Here is a 12634-nt window from a genome sequence, read left to right as displayed (position 1 = left end):
ATGGCCTTCCCCTTACCTCCTCTGTTAAGGCAGCAAGCCCCCAACCCTCCCTGCACCCCCGGGCTGGGTTGAGACCCTTGGAGTGGGCAGCTTCGAAGGGCAGCTCCATGTCCTGGCTTAGAGCCCTGAAGTGTGGAGTCCCGTGGTCCTGAGTTCAAACCCCAGCTCGTCTACTCACTGTGTGACTTTGAGCAAGTCACTTAACCTCTCTGGCCTCCAGTGTCTTATAGAGAGATGAGCACTCCACAGGCTGTCAGGAGGACGAATTGAGATCACACGTGGCAAGTGCTGAGCACAGCACTCAAACGTAACAATGATTAATAACGGGTTGCATGTCTGAGGGCTAAGTCACTCAGTCAAGTCTGACTCTATGCAACCCCATGGACTGTAGCCTGCCAGGCTCCTCTGTCCATGGAATTTTCCAGGCAAGAATACTGGACTGGGTTGCCATTTTTAATGGAAGATAATAATAATAACAACAATCCTTGCTAATACATATCGAGTGCCGCTCCCTTGCCTGGCATGGTCACAGGTGCTCAGAGACTCTGTCCCCACCAGGTTCGCTACAGGCACAGGACGTGGGGTTGTGCAGTGACGGCCCCAACAGCTAGCTATACACAGCATCCCTGGAGGTCAGCTCTATGTCAGTCCCACCTGAAGTAGACCAGGGCCCGGTGAGTGAGTGCCATGATGGTTGCCATGGGAACGGCCCTGAGGCCACACACTTCACCAAGGCATGAAATGCTCGAGACTTAGTGGCTGTTGGATACAGGAACAGTGCTGCTCCCGAGAGTTCAAGTGTAAGGGAGACAGTGAAGCCTCAGCTCCATGGAGCAACAATGGGGGACTTCACAGTACAAAATCAATCCAGGAAAACGCCGTAAGGGTCTGAGATGGCCTCAGGAGCCACAGGGATTTGACTGGTGGCTGGTGGGGCACAACAACACCCGGCTTATCGGGGAGAGCAGCGGGCCTCTCTCTTGAAGGAGAAGGGAGGCGCCTGTGTCAGCACTGAGGGGTGTAAGACAGACCCGGTGTGGGGCTTGGTAGGAGAGCGGGTCAGCCGGCCTCCACTGGTGGGCTTGTAAAGGATTGAGGAGATGTGGGTATCCCACACCTAATGTGGAAACAGCCCCTCAGGGTCTGGGAAGCTCTTGCCCACTCCATGGACCTGTGGACAGGGAGGGAGGGGGGTGCCGACATCCGTCTGTCCTGGGATGGAGTCCTGGCTTCTGCACAAAGCAGTGGAGACCCTCAGCGTGGTGTGCATCCTCTTGTTCTCACTTTACTCCTGTGATGAATGGGGTTCTTAGAATCCACCTCACAGGTGGTTGTGGAGACTGGAATGCAAATCGAATCTGGTGGAGACCTTGGTCTCCTGCAGGGAGCTGGCCAAGGAGGGGACGGTTGACATCATCCCTCATCTGAGGCCACATGGTTTCCCTCCAGCCACCTCCAGTCCATTCTTGTTGATGACCTGGGAGAATTCAGAAGCAAGTCGTGGCCCCTTTCCCCCTCTTAGTATACACCTTCCTGCCTCAGGGCCCTTGCACATGCTGTCTGCTCTGCTCAGGATGCCCTTCTCGCCCCTGAGCTCACTGACCTCGCCTGGCCCCTTGTTGGTGGCATCCAGCACCCACTCTTCATTGAACTTGCTGAAGCTGTAGCTGTACTCTCCTGCTGAGCAATTACGCAAGCCCCCTACCTGCTGGCCCCCAAGTTCACAGAAGGCAGGGGCCATGCTTACTTTCATTGCTTACCACGTGGCTCCAGCAGCCCCCGGGGCATAAGGAGGGTGAGAGGGGTGGGGGTGGAAGGATGGAGGGCCGTGACTCCCAGGCTGAGCCCCACATGTTGCCTCTGCCCTCTTTCTCCTGATTCTTTCAGACACACCCGAGAGACTCCAAGTCAGAGAGAGGAAGCCAGGGAGGCAATCTGTTGCATGGGGCTTGTTGGTTTGTGGTGAATGTTCTCTGTGGCTTTTTGGAGGCTGGCTGATGCCAGAATAGACACACTCCTCATCTCCTGCCTCCCCCCTGCCCTGGCGGCAATGGAGCTCACTGCTCCACGGACTAGCTGGGGCCCCACTCTGGTTTCCCTTGGCCCCTGGTGGGTGATGTTCAGGCCACACAGCATTCAGCATGTTCCCACCGACCAAAAGCTCCCGGCTTGCTAGAACAGGCTCCCCACACAAGCTGGACCCACAGGGGCCCAGGGCAGGAGTCTGCTCAGTGGCAGGAAAAAGGGGGCGTCCTCGTCACTGCCTGCATCTCTGCCACAACCTGCTCCAGACTCTGGTCCCAGGCCAAGAGCACACGAGCCCGTCAGCAGGAAACAGGAGGGAAAGCCCAGGGCACTGGTACTCCCAGGTCCACAGCAAGGGTTTGCATGCTCATTTCACACTAAAATAAATGCAGGACCTCCCTGGCAGTCCAGTGGTTAAGACTTCGCCCTCCAGGGTAGGGAGTTGGATCTCCAATCAGGGAGCTAAGCTCCCACATGCCTCATGGGCAAAAAACCAAAACGTAAAACATAAGAAACATTGTAACAAAGTCAATAAAGACCTTAAAGATGGTCCACATCAAAATAAATAATTAAGAAAATAATAAATACTCGTGAGTAGACGGAGGGCTGGAGGGAAGGAGGCAGGGCGTGGAGTGGGGTAAGTACCAGGCCCAAGTTCCATGCCAAACCTAACCCTACATTTTACTTCTCCCTCCCTTCGCTCTGGTCCCTTCTGATAGTCCAGGTATCAAAGTAAAAATGCGGCCACATACCAACTACGATCCTCTCTCCCATCAGTGGATTTGGAATCTCAGATGCAGGAGGATGGGGGAGGGACTCTTGGGGGACACAGAAAAGGGGGTGGGGGTCAGAGGACAAGGACTTGGCCGCATTTGGCCAATGCTGTCCGAGAGGCACTAAGTCACGGGCCGTGATTTCCGGTGGGTTCTGTAGTGAGTCAAATTGTTCATCAGATTCCTCTGAGGCTGATGGATTGTATCCCGGGCATTTCCATCTTCTGTGTGGTGTTTCTCTGACTCCTGTGTCCCTTTTAGCCTTTTGGGGGCCCATCTGACTCCCCAGATTCCTTCACAACCACTAGCACAAGCCATGGGGAGTTGACCCAAGGATCCCAATCTGGCCACAGTCACAGTTGTCCCTTCAAATGGATAAACAAATATGGAGGGGTTACGCATCAGTCTCTTGTAAGCTGGATTGCTGTGAATCCATCCCAAAAGACTGGTAAAATTTGAGGCATCTCTGAGAGCTTAATTTCTGTGCTTGTAAAGGTCTGATCTTCCTTTGGGGTCTCTCTTTTGGTGGCCAAACCCTCACCCCTTGTGACTTTAAGGACAAAGCTCTGAGCTTTATTTCAAAGAGAATTCCACATTTATCTTTGTAAATGACATTGCATCATGCTAATAGTTTGCTAAACACTTTCATATGTGATTCTGCAATGTTCTGCTGGGTGCCCTGGAGGCATTTTTGTGTATAAAGTATATCATACTTTAAATTACTATAGCTACTGTCTCAGATAGTTAATACTATTAGGTGGAATCATAGGAAATTACCAATATTTGACTTTTTTATCCATATAAAATGGCAGTTTACCGTGGTTCAAGCAATAATAGCTAACATTTGCAGAGCTCTGGTCACAGAGGCCACACCTCCCAATGGCATTACCCAGCGTAACTGGGTGCATTTCAGAGAGGTTAAGGTCTCCTTAGAGGTCACACAGCAGTAGCTCCAAGAATTAGCACTTGAGCCCCTGGGGGCTCTAAAGAGGCCCCAAGTAGTGCTGGGTGCTGTACCGCCTGTCCATTTCTGTCTGTGGCCCTGCTGTCACCTAGCCAAGCCACCGTCGTCTCCTATCTATTGTATCTGGACAGTCTCAGGTGGTCCTGGCCTCTCTGGCTGCATCCTCATTCTGCAGGCTGACAAGGCCCCCCCTCCTCACCTGACTCACGTGCAATGGCCCTGGGACACAAGCATGCAGGATGTGTCCAAGGAATGACGAGGGACCAGGGCAGCGGGAGCAAGGAGCGGGGCCTGACCTACCAAGGCACACAGTCTCTGGCACAGAGGACACCCCTGACAACTGCTGGGAGGACGTCCCAGCCAGGGTCCAGGCAGGATTTGGCATGATCCCCTGTCTGTCTGTCTGTTCATTCCTCTTTCTGCTCAGTGGCCCTCCAAGCTTCCACCTAAGTCCCTTGCGCCTCAGGGCTGAGCAGGCCACCTGGTGCTTCCTACCCTTCTTCTCCCCCCCTGGCTCTAGCTGAGGGACGCCAGGCCACACCTGGCCTCTGGACCCACGTGCATGCCTCAGGCTGTGGGGTTGCTGCTGCGGGCCCAGCTTCCTGTCTAGGAGGCCCCGGGTGCACAATGCCCTATTGTTCCGCAGCTCTGAGGAGCTTCCTCAGGACATGGAGGTCCGGGCCGGAGGTGCCAGCTATTTTGGGTGCCGGGTGAAGGCCTAGATTTGCTCGCTGCAAGTGTTTTCTCAGGAGGAAGGTCAGTGGGCCGAGCCTGGGGGGTCCATCAGTCCCCTGGGCCTGTTTCCCACAGTGTCCCCGACTTCCTCCCGGGAGAAGGGAGGGCGGGCGGCAGGGTGACGGCCAGGCCAGGGCCTCGGGGGATGGTGCTTCCTGCCCTCAGGGGCCACTGCTGGCAGCCTCTGCTGTTCCCGGAAGCGCCTGTCACCTCTGGGGCATCTCTGCAATTTCAGGGACCACCCCCCACCCGCCCCCCCGCCACTGCAGACCCCTGAGTATCCAGAAACTGCAGATGGACAGGATAGAGCATGGCAGTGGGGCTCCTGGCACCCCATGTTCAGCCCCTGAAATCATGGTCAAGTGCTCCTTTGAAAGCCTGCCCTCCAGGTCAGAGGTCAGGGACTGCAGAGATTGGGCCCCCCGACCCCCACCCCCACCCACAGGAAGAGGCAAGTGTAAACACTCACGCATCTGACTTTCAGGAGGTCACGGGGCCAGAGCAGAAGATTTGGCTGTGTGTTTGCAGTCTTGTAAATGACTCCATTATTGTCATCGGCACAGGCTCTGACCCTGGCTCCCCTGAGTGACCAGGGACAGGGTCTTGAACCTCAGAACCTCAGGCTCCTCACAAAATAGTCACACCTGCTATACAGATGTCCAGAGGAATCCATGAGTTCGAGGCCACGCTCACATTCTCCAAGAGTGGTGTCCCTCCCCACCTTGTATTTATGGGAGGTGGATCAAAAAGGTACTCACTTTATGTTCAAAGCACAGACCTGTAAAGAGATGCACAGTTTATTTGGGGTATGAAATTTTCACAGGAAGGGGTGATTAGGAAAAATGGTCTAAAAAGACTCCCTATGGGGACAATGATGAACAATGCTTACAACGTGCCAACATGGAAAATGCCGGGGGTAGGGGGAGTGGGGGTTTGGGGGGAGGGGTGGGAGTTAGTGTCTGGAACATAGTATGTGCTCAGTAAACTGGGGCTGCTTTGCAATGACTATTACCGGCAGCAGATGTCAGAGAGGAGTCACTGGGAGCTCTGCCACTTTCCAGCTGTGTGACCTTGGACAAGTTGCTTGACTTCCCTGTGTCTCAGTTTTCAGAACTCTTTCCTGTAGTCATCATGTAGGTTGAGTTGAGTTGTGTAATATATGTAGTTCAGAGCCTGAAGTGAAGTATTAGTCACTCAGTCAAGTCCAATTTTTTGCAACCCCATGGACTGTAGCCTGCCAGACTCCTCTGTCCATGGAATTCTCCAGGCAAGAACACTTGAGTGGGTAGCCATTCCCTTCTCCAGGGGATCTTCCCAAACCAGGGATCGAACCCGGGTCTTCTGCATGCAGGCAGATGAGTCACCAGGGAAGCCCTTCTTCAGAGCCTGGTACATGGTAATTGACAAATAAATGTGAGCTATTATTTATTATTAAATTATTGATAAGATTATTACAAGCATGGATTATTAATATGATTATTATAAGCATGGGACTTAGGGACCAATGATTCTAAATGGGGAGAACCATAAGAGATGGTGAGGTTCTCAGCCCCTGAAGAGCTTGTTGCTTCTACTAGGCACCTGGTTCCAGCCTCAATTACCAGGGTTTGTGCTTGGCACTGAGGAGGGGCTGGTTGGCAGTGGAAGGAGGAGAGCAGTAGTAACCCAGCAGCCCAATCTGATGTCTCCTTAATGCACATTGCTGGTGCCCACAGATATCCAGGGAACAGCTGTGTCTGCCTCAGAGCAAGGGGTCCTGGGTGCATAAACCAGCTGTCACATGCAGCAGCCAGGGGCCACTGTCCCCAGCCCTCTAGCCACTGCCCACCCACTGCTGGGTGAAGACTTAGGATACCAGAAAAGTCTCACGATGCCCGACTCAGTCCAGCTCTGCCTTTCTCTCCCACCTCTTCCTCCACCCTCCTCCTTGGGTGGACCCCACCTGCTGCTCATGAACAGACCAAGCCCATGCTGCCTCAGGGCCTTTGCATGTGCTGTCCTACTGCCTGGAACTCTCTTCCCATGTCCGTGTCCCTCTCAATCTCTGAGTCACAGCTCCAGAGAAATAGACCTTCCTAGACCACCCAACCTGAAGTGGACTCCCCACACTGCCCGCCTCTGGTCTTCCTTGAATTCATTTGTTATTGCTTTAATCATGAACAACAATTCTGTTTATTTGTGTATCTGTTTCTGTTCTTCTTGAGTGAGAGGACAAGTTCTGCGGGATAGGGGCTTTATCATCTCCTCCAGCACCTTCTTTAGAGCTGGCAAGGAGCGGGACCTGCTTAGTGTGGGCAAGAGGCCAACCCAGGTCATTTACCGCCATGGTCATTAACTCCAGTTGTAACCCCATTTTATGGATGTGAACCCTGAGGATAAGTAATTCTTGTGTGTGTGTGTGCGTGTGTGTGTGTGTGTGGAAAGCTTTCAGAATTCCCGCCCAGCACCGAGGGAATTCCCTGGTGGCTCAGACTGCAAGAATCTGCCTGCAATGGAAGAGACCCAGGTTTGATCCCTGGGTTGGAAAGATCCCCTGGAGGAGGGAATGGCAACCCACTCCAATATTCTTGCCTGGAGAATCCCCATGGTCAGAAGAACCTGGTGGGCTCCAGTTCACGGGGTCACAAAGAGTCAGACATGACTGAACGACTACACTTTCACTTTTCACTTTACCTAGGGAGAGAGGGCTAGAAGGGAGGCCTTGGAGGCCACATGCATGGGGTTCAGGCCCCAGCTTTTCTGTTTCTCTTAGAGGAGCATTTTCCTAAAATTTTCCTGTTGCCTGTGGATGTGTAAGCAGGGCCGTGGAGGAACCCGGAATTCAATTAGCTGGAAGTCTGACAAACAGGACAGGTGGCACTAATCAAAGCTGACGCTCAGACGGAGCCTGCAAGGGCCCGGGGCTTTGTGAGCTCAGAGCACCTGAGTGGAAACTTCCTTCTTTCTGGCTCCAGACAAACAGGGCCCTTGGGAGGAGGGCGACCAGCCAGCACCCTGCCCTGCCGGGGAGCTGTCAGTGGGTGGAGGGGTGGGACCACCCCTGGGTCCTGCTAGCCCACTGGTGGGGCTGCCAAAGAAGGAAAGTGGTGCTACACTGGTGCTTCTTGGCCCCGTCTCTGTCCAATGTGGGGATGACGAGTTAGGCAGTTTAAACTTCCCTGAGCCTCAGTTTAACCTTTGTGAAGGCCACAGACCCAGGAGCCACATTCTGGCCTAGCCTGGTCTCACCCCAAGAGCGGGCGCTCTCTCAGGGTCTGCAAGCCATAGGCTGGGCTGCTCCCAGGCTAGGGATCCTCCCTCTGAGCCCACCTAGAGTCACCTGCCTGCCCTGCCCTCCTGGGAGTGCTTTGATTGACCTCTCACAGCCCACTCTCTGCACGGCCTCTCCACCTCCTTCTCCCAGGCTAGCACAGTGGCCACATGGACCCAGGCCCTAGCACTGAGCTTTGGCGTGTCCACAAGCCGTAGCCCCTTCAGCCTCCCAGGGGCCCCAGAAACCAGATTCTGTCCTTGTTCTCACTCACAGATGTGGAAGCAGAGGTCCAGCAAGGTTAGGAGGTACCCACAAGGTCTCAGCAGAGCAGGGGTACAGACCCACATTGGACCCCAGAATCTTTGCTCTTTAACCCTAGATTCCTCTGTCCATGGGATTTCCCAGGCAGGCGTACTGGAGTGGGTAGGTAGCCATTCCCTTCTCCAGGAGATCTTCCCAACCCAGGGGTCAAACCTGGATCTCCTGCATTGCAGGCAGATTCTTTACCATCTGAGCTGCCGAGGAAGCCCGGATTTCATTCTACTTGGTTTCAAACACCTGGGTGTCTGGAAAAGTGCCCTCCTTCAGTCCCTCCCTCCGTCCCTCTTTCCTCCTGTCCTCACTAGTCCCACCCCACTCCTGTGGTCCGTCCACCCCTGCTCCCACGAGTCCTTCATCCCTCCTTCCTCCTCAGTCAACTTCCTGGCGGCTGCACCCACCAGGCTGGGAGCTCAAAGGAGGCAAGGGACCCCAGTGCAGCCAGTGCCCCTGCCTGGGTGAATCCTGCCCCACATAACCCTCCATCTGTGACCCTGACAGTGGGCAGAGGGAAACACCCCTCGGGGGCTGGGGTGCTGCTCAGCAGCAAGAGCCCCATGGGCCCAGGTCTGATTTGCTCTGGCATCTGTGAATAGACTTGCAAAGATGCCCTGCACTGGGCTTTCTCAGGAGGGCATCTTGCCTTCTTCAAGCCACTGCGTCATGTGGGTAATGCCCATTCTTTCCACGTGGCCATCTGCCAAGATTAATGTTTGTGCTGTTTTAAAAACTTATATCACTGTGGGAATCTATGTGAACAGAAACCTTTGCTTTGTTTCTTTTAAGAGGAGTGGGAGGGAAGCAGAGGTGGAAAGGTTTTCTGGTTTTTTTTTTCACTTTCCCTCTATTACTTTAACATGAGTCACTGGATGACTCTGGCTTCCCAAAGGTTCAAATATATGAAAATGATAGTTGCTAAGTCATGTCTGACTCCGTGACCCCATGCACTGTAGCCTGCTAGGCTCCTCTGTCCTTGGGATTCTCTAGGCAAGAATACTGGAGTGGGTTGCCATGCCCTCCTCCAGGGGAATCTTCCCGACCCAAGGATCGAACCCAGGTCTCCTGCTATCGCAGGCAGATTCTTTACCGTAGAAGCCACCAGGAAAGCCCCAAGTATATGAAGTTGTATTAATTATGTTCAGGACCTTCTTCCCCCTTCCTACCCTCTGAGGAGCATGCAGTCACTGGTCAGTTCCTAGAAAAAACTAAAATGAAAAGGAAAAAGGAAGAGAGGGACAAGGGGGACGGCAGGTGGGAGCTTCCTGGAGTGGAGAGAAAAGTCTGAAATGCACAGTCGGGAAAGAGAAGGAAAGAAAAGCTCTGGAACAAAGCCGCTCCGTGTCTGAACCGTCTGCCCTGCAGAAGGGTGAGAGGGCTGATTTTAATTGAAGGGGACAAAATTAAATCAGGCCCAGGTATGTAGGAGCCTGGCAGGTCTGTCCCCTGGTGCCGGGGCCACCACAGCCACCTCATGCCAATTATGTGGCCGTGTAACTGGCATCAGGATCCCCTGTGCAGGCGGGGATGCACGGTTGCCAGCAGCCCACAGCCCGAGACACTGGGAACTTGTTCTTCTGCGAATGCCCTGATGAGGCGGGTGAGGCGGGACACCAAGGCCCACCTGGTTCTCCTGCTTCATGATCACTGGAGGCTGTGCCAAGGCCCCTGGGCTTGTTAGGCAGTAGCTGCAGAGGGTGAGCCCTGCGGCTCGAGACCCCAACCACCCAGGCCTTGTTGGTCTCTCCTCCAGGGAGGAATCCTTGGTTGGCACTCTCTGGGCCTCTGTGTACCTACCCTGGCTGGCATGAGAAGGAACCCTCCTCCGCACCTCCTGAAGTCTGCAATTCTGTCTCTTCATTTGCCACATGAGGCTGATGGCAGCCTCTGCCTTGTGAAGCCCCTCTGGTCCCGGGTCCCTGTCCCTTAATGCCTGTGTGAGTTGCCCAGGGTTGGGCCCCTGTGTATCCCCATGTTTGTTTTGAAATGGGAGATGCAGATACCCCACTCCCACCTGGCGGTTGGTGTGCACACCTTGTCCATGTGTCACCTGTCACTGGGTGTCCTTTGAACGCTGGGTGAAGCTGCTTTGCACAAGATTTCTCACTGTGACTCACAACAGCCATCCTCATTTCATGGATGAGGAAACGGAGGTTCACAGTGGTCCCAGGACTCACTCAGCATCTCACAGCCAGCGAATGTTCCCAGAGCGCCCCTCCCACCACCGCCCCCAGCCCCATGCCGATGCTGGGGTGTCTCCCTGGCAGTTATGGACATGGTACACGTCTCCCCTCCTTGGGTGCCCCTGTCTGCAGGATGCAGGCAGTTCCTATGCCCCACAGGCCAGACGTCAGCAGGGCTGGGCTGGGTTCGAGCGACGTGCTTGCTGGAAGTCCAGGAAACAGTAGTCAGGAGCTGTCCGCACGCCTTTCCTCTGTTTTATGTTTTTCCTGTGACAAAGATCAGCAAGGCAAAGCGGGCCCTGGGGCCCAACCATGACGCCGTCTCCGAGGAACTGGACTGAAATAATCTCTGTGACCCCCAGAAGCAGGAAGCCGGGGAGGCAGACGGCCCCACAGAAGAGGCAACATGGTCGTGCCATGAACTCCAAGCTCAGAGAGAAAGTGGCCGAGGCAAGACAGAAACCCACATCCATTATTTTTTTAACAGCTTTACAGGGATATAATTCATAGTTGTACATTGTTCTCTCATGTACAGTGTACAACTCCATGGCTTTTGGTGTGTTTACAGAGTTATGGAACCATCACCACAAGCTAAATTTTAGAACACTTCATCACACCCAAAAGCCCATATCCACTGACAGTCAACCCCCTCCAGCCCAAAGCAAACACAAACCAGCTTCTGTCTCTACCCACTGCCCCTTCTGCCCATTTTATATAGATGGAATCACACAATATGTGGGCTTTTGTGGATGAGTCCTTTCACTTAGCATCATGTTTTCAAGGTTCACCCAAGACATACCATGTACCAAAACATCATTTCGCATTGTGCCTGACCCCTATATTAGAAATACACCACATTTGCTTTATCAGTTCATCAGTTGAAGGGTGTTTGGGTTGTTTCCACATTTGGCTCTTGCGAAAAATGCTGCTATGGACATTCATGTGCACGTGTGGTGTGGACATGCCTCTTCGTTTTTCTGTGCCTACGAGTGGACTCACTGCATTGGATGGTGATTCTACGTGTAACTTTCTGAGGCGCTGCCAAACTGTTTTCCAAAGAAGATTCTCCATTTTACCTTCCCCTCCAGTAACATATGATAATGAATCTGCCTGTAGTGCAGGAGAACTGGGTTTGATCCCTGGGTAGGGAAGATCCCTTGGAGAAGGAAATGGCAACCCACTCTAGTATTCTTGCCTGGAGAACCCCCTGGACAGAGGAGCCTGTGGACTACAGTCTGTGGGATCACAAAGAGTCGGACACAACTGAGTGACTAACCCTTTCACTTTCAGCAACATATGGGGGTTCCAATCTACAGGTTTGCCAACACTTGTAATTGTATGTTTTTTTGATGCTAGCCATCCTATAGGGTGTGATGTGGTATCTCATAGATCGGCATTTATTTAGCACTTTTAATATACTGCTCCCTCCTCTATTGAAGGAACAGAATGGTCTTTCTTTCCCTCCTTCTCCAAGTCCCATGTCCCTGCATTGACTTCACAAGAGTTTCTACTAAGTGGGGCTCCTGAGGTTTCAACAGGATCTCTAAGTAGATCAGACTGAGTCTCCTTTCTCCTTTTAATAGTCAGTCAACAGGTCTTGACTAAGTGGGCCCGGCCCCACCCCACGTGGCAAGGATTGAAGGTGAAAGCAGGGGCTGTGTTCTATGATGACCCAGGGTGTGTGCGGGGAGAAGGCACAACTATTCCATGGGGTCAGGTTCTTTGAGGAGGGCCCTGAAGGACAAGACTTTTATTGGAAGGTGGTGGGGAATAAGAGATCCAGAAGTTTCCCCTTCCATCATTTGGTAATTATTTATTCATTGCCGACTGTGTGCTGGGCATCATACACAGAAGTGAAAGGCACACAGGTGGGACCGTGCCTGCTCTCTGCCCCTCACCCTAGGAAGGGACCTCGGGAAGCTAAGCCTATTTTTCAACTTGGCGTGATCCCTCCAGCTATATGTTCAGTTCAGTTCAGTCGCTCAGTCGTGTCCGACTCTTTGCGACCCCATGAATCGCAGCATGCCAGGCCTCCCTGTCCATCACCAGCTCCCGGAGTTCACTCAGATTCACGTCCTTCGAGTCAGTGATGCCATCCATCCATCTCATCCTCTGTCGTCCCCTTCTCCTCCTGCCCCCAATCCCTCCCAGCATCAAAGTCTCTTCCAATGAGTCAACTCTTCGCATGAGGTGGCCAAAGTACTGGCGTTTCAGCTTTAGCATCATTCCTTCAAAAGAAATCCCAGGGCTGATCTCCTTCAGAATGGACTGGTTGGATCTCCTTGCAGTCCAAGGGACTCTCAAGAGTCTCCTCCAACACCACAATTCGCCGTCCCTAAATTGTAGGCCAGCTTGTGTCTACAAGGACTTCATGTGAATCACAGAG

This window comes from Budorcas taxicolor, chromosome 13 (genome assembly GCF_023091745.1).
Source record: "Budorcas taxicolor isolate Tak-1 chromosome 13, Takin1.1, whole genome shotgun sequence".
Classification (NCBI taxonomy): Eukaryota; Metazoa; Chordata; class Mammalia; order Artiodactyla; family Bovidae; genus Budorcas; species Budorcas taxicolor.
Note: the sequence above shows the minus strand (reverse complement) of the source record.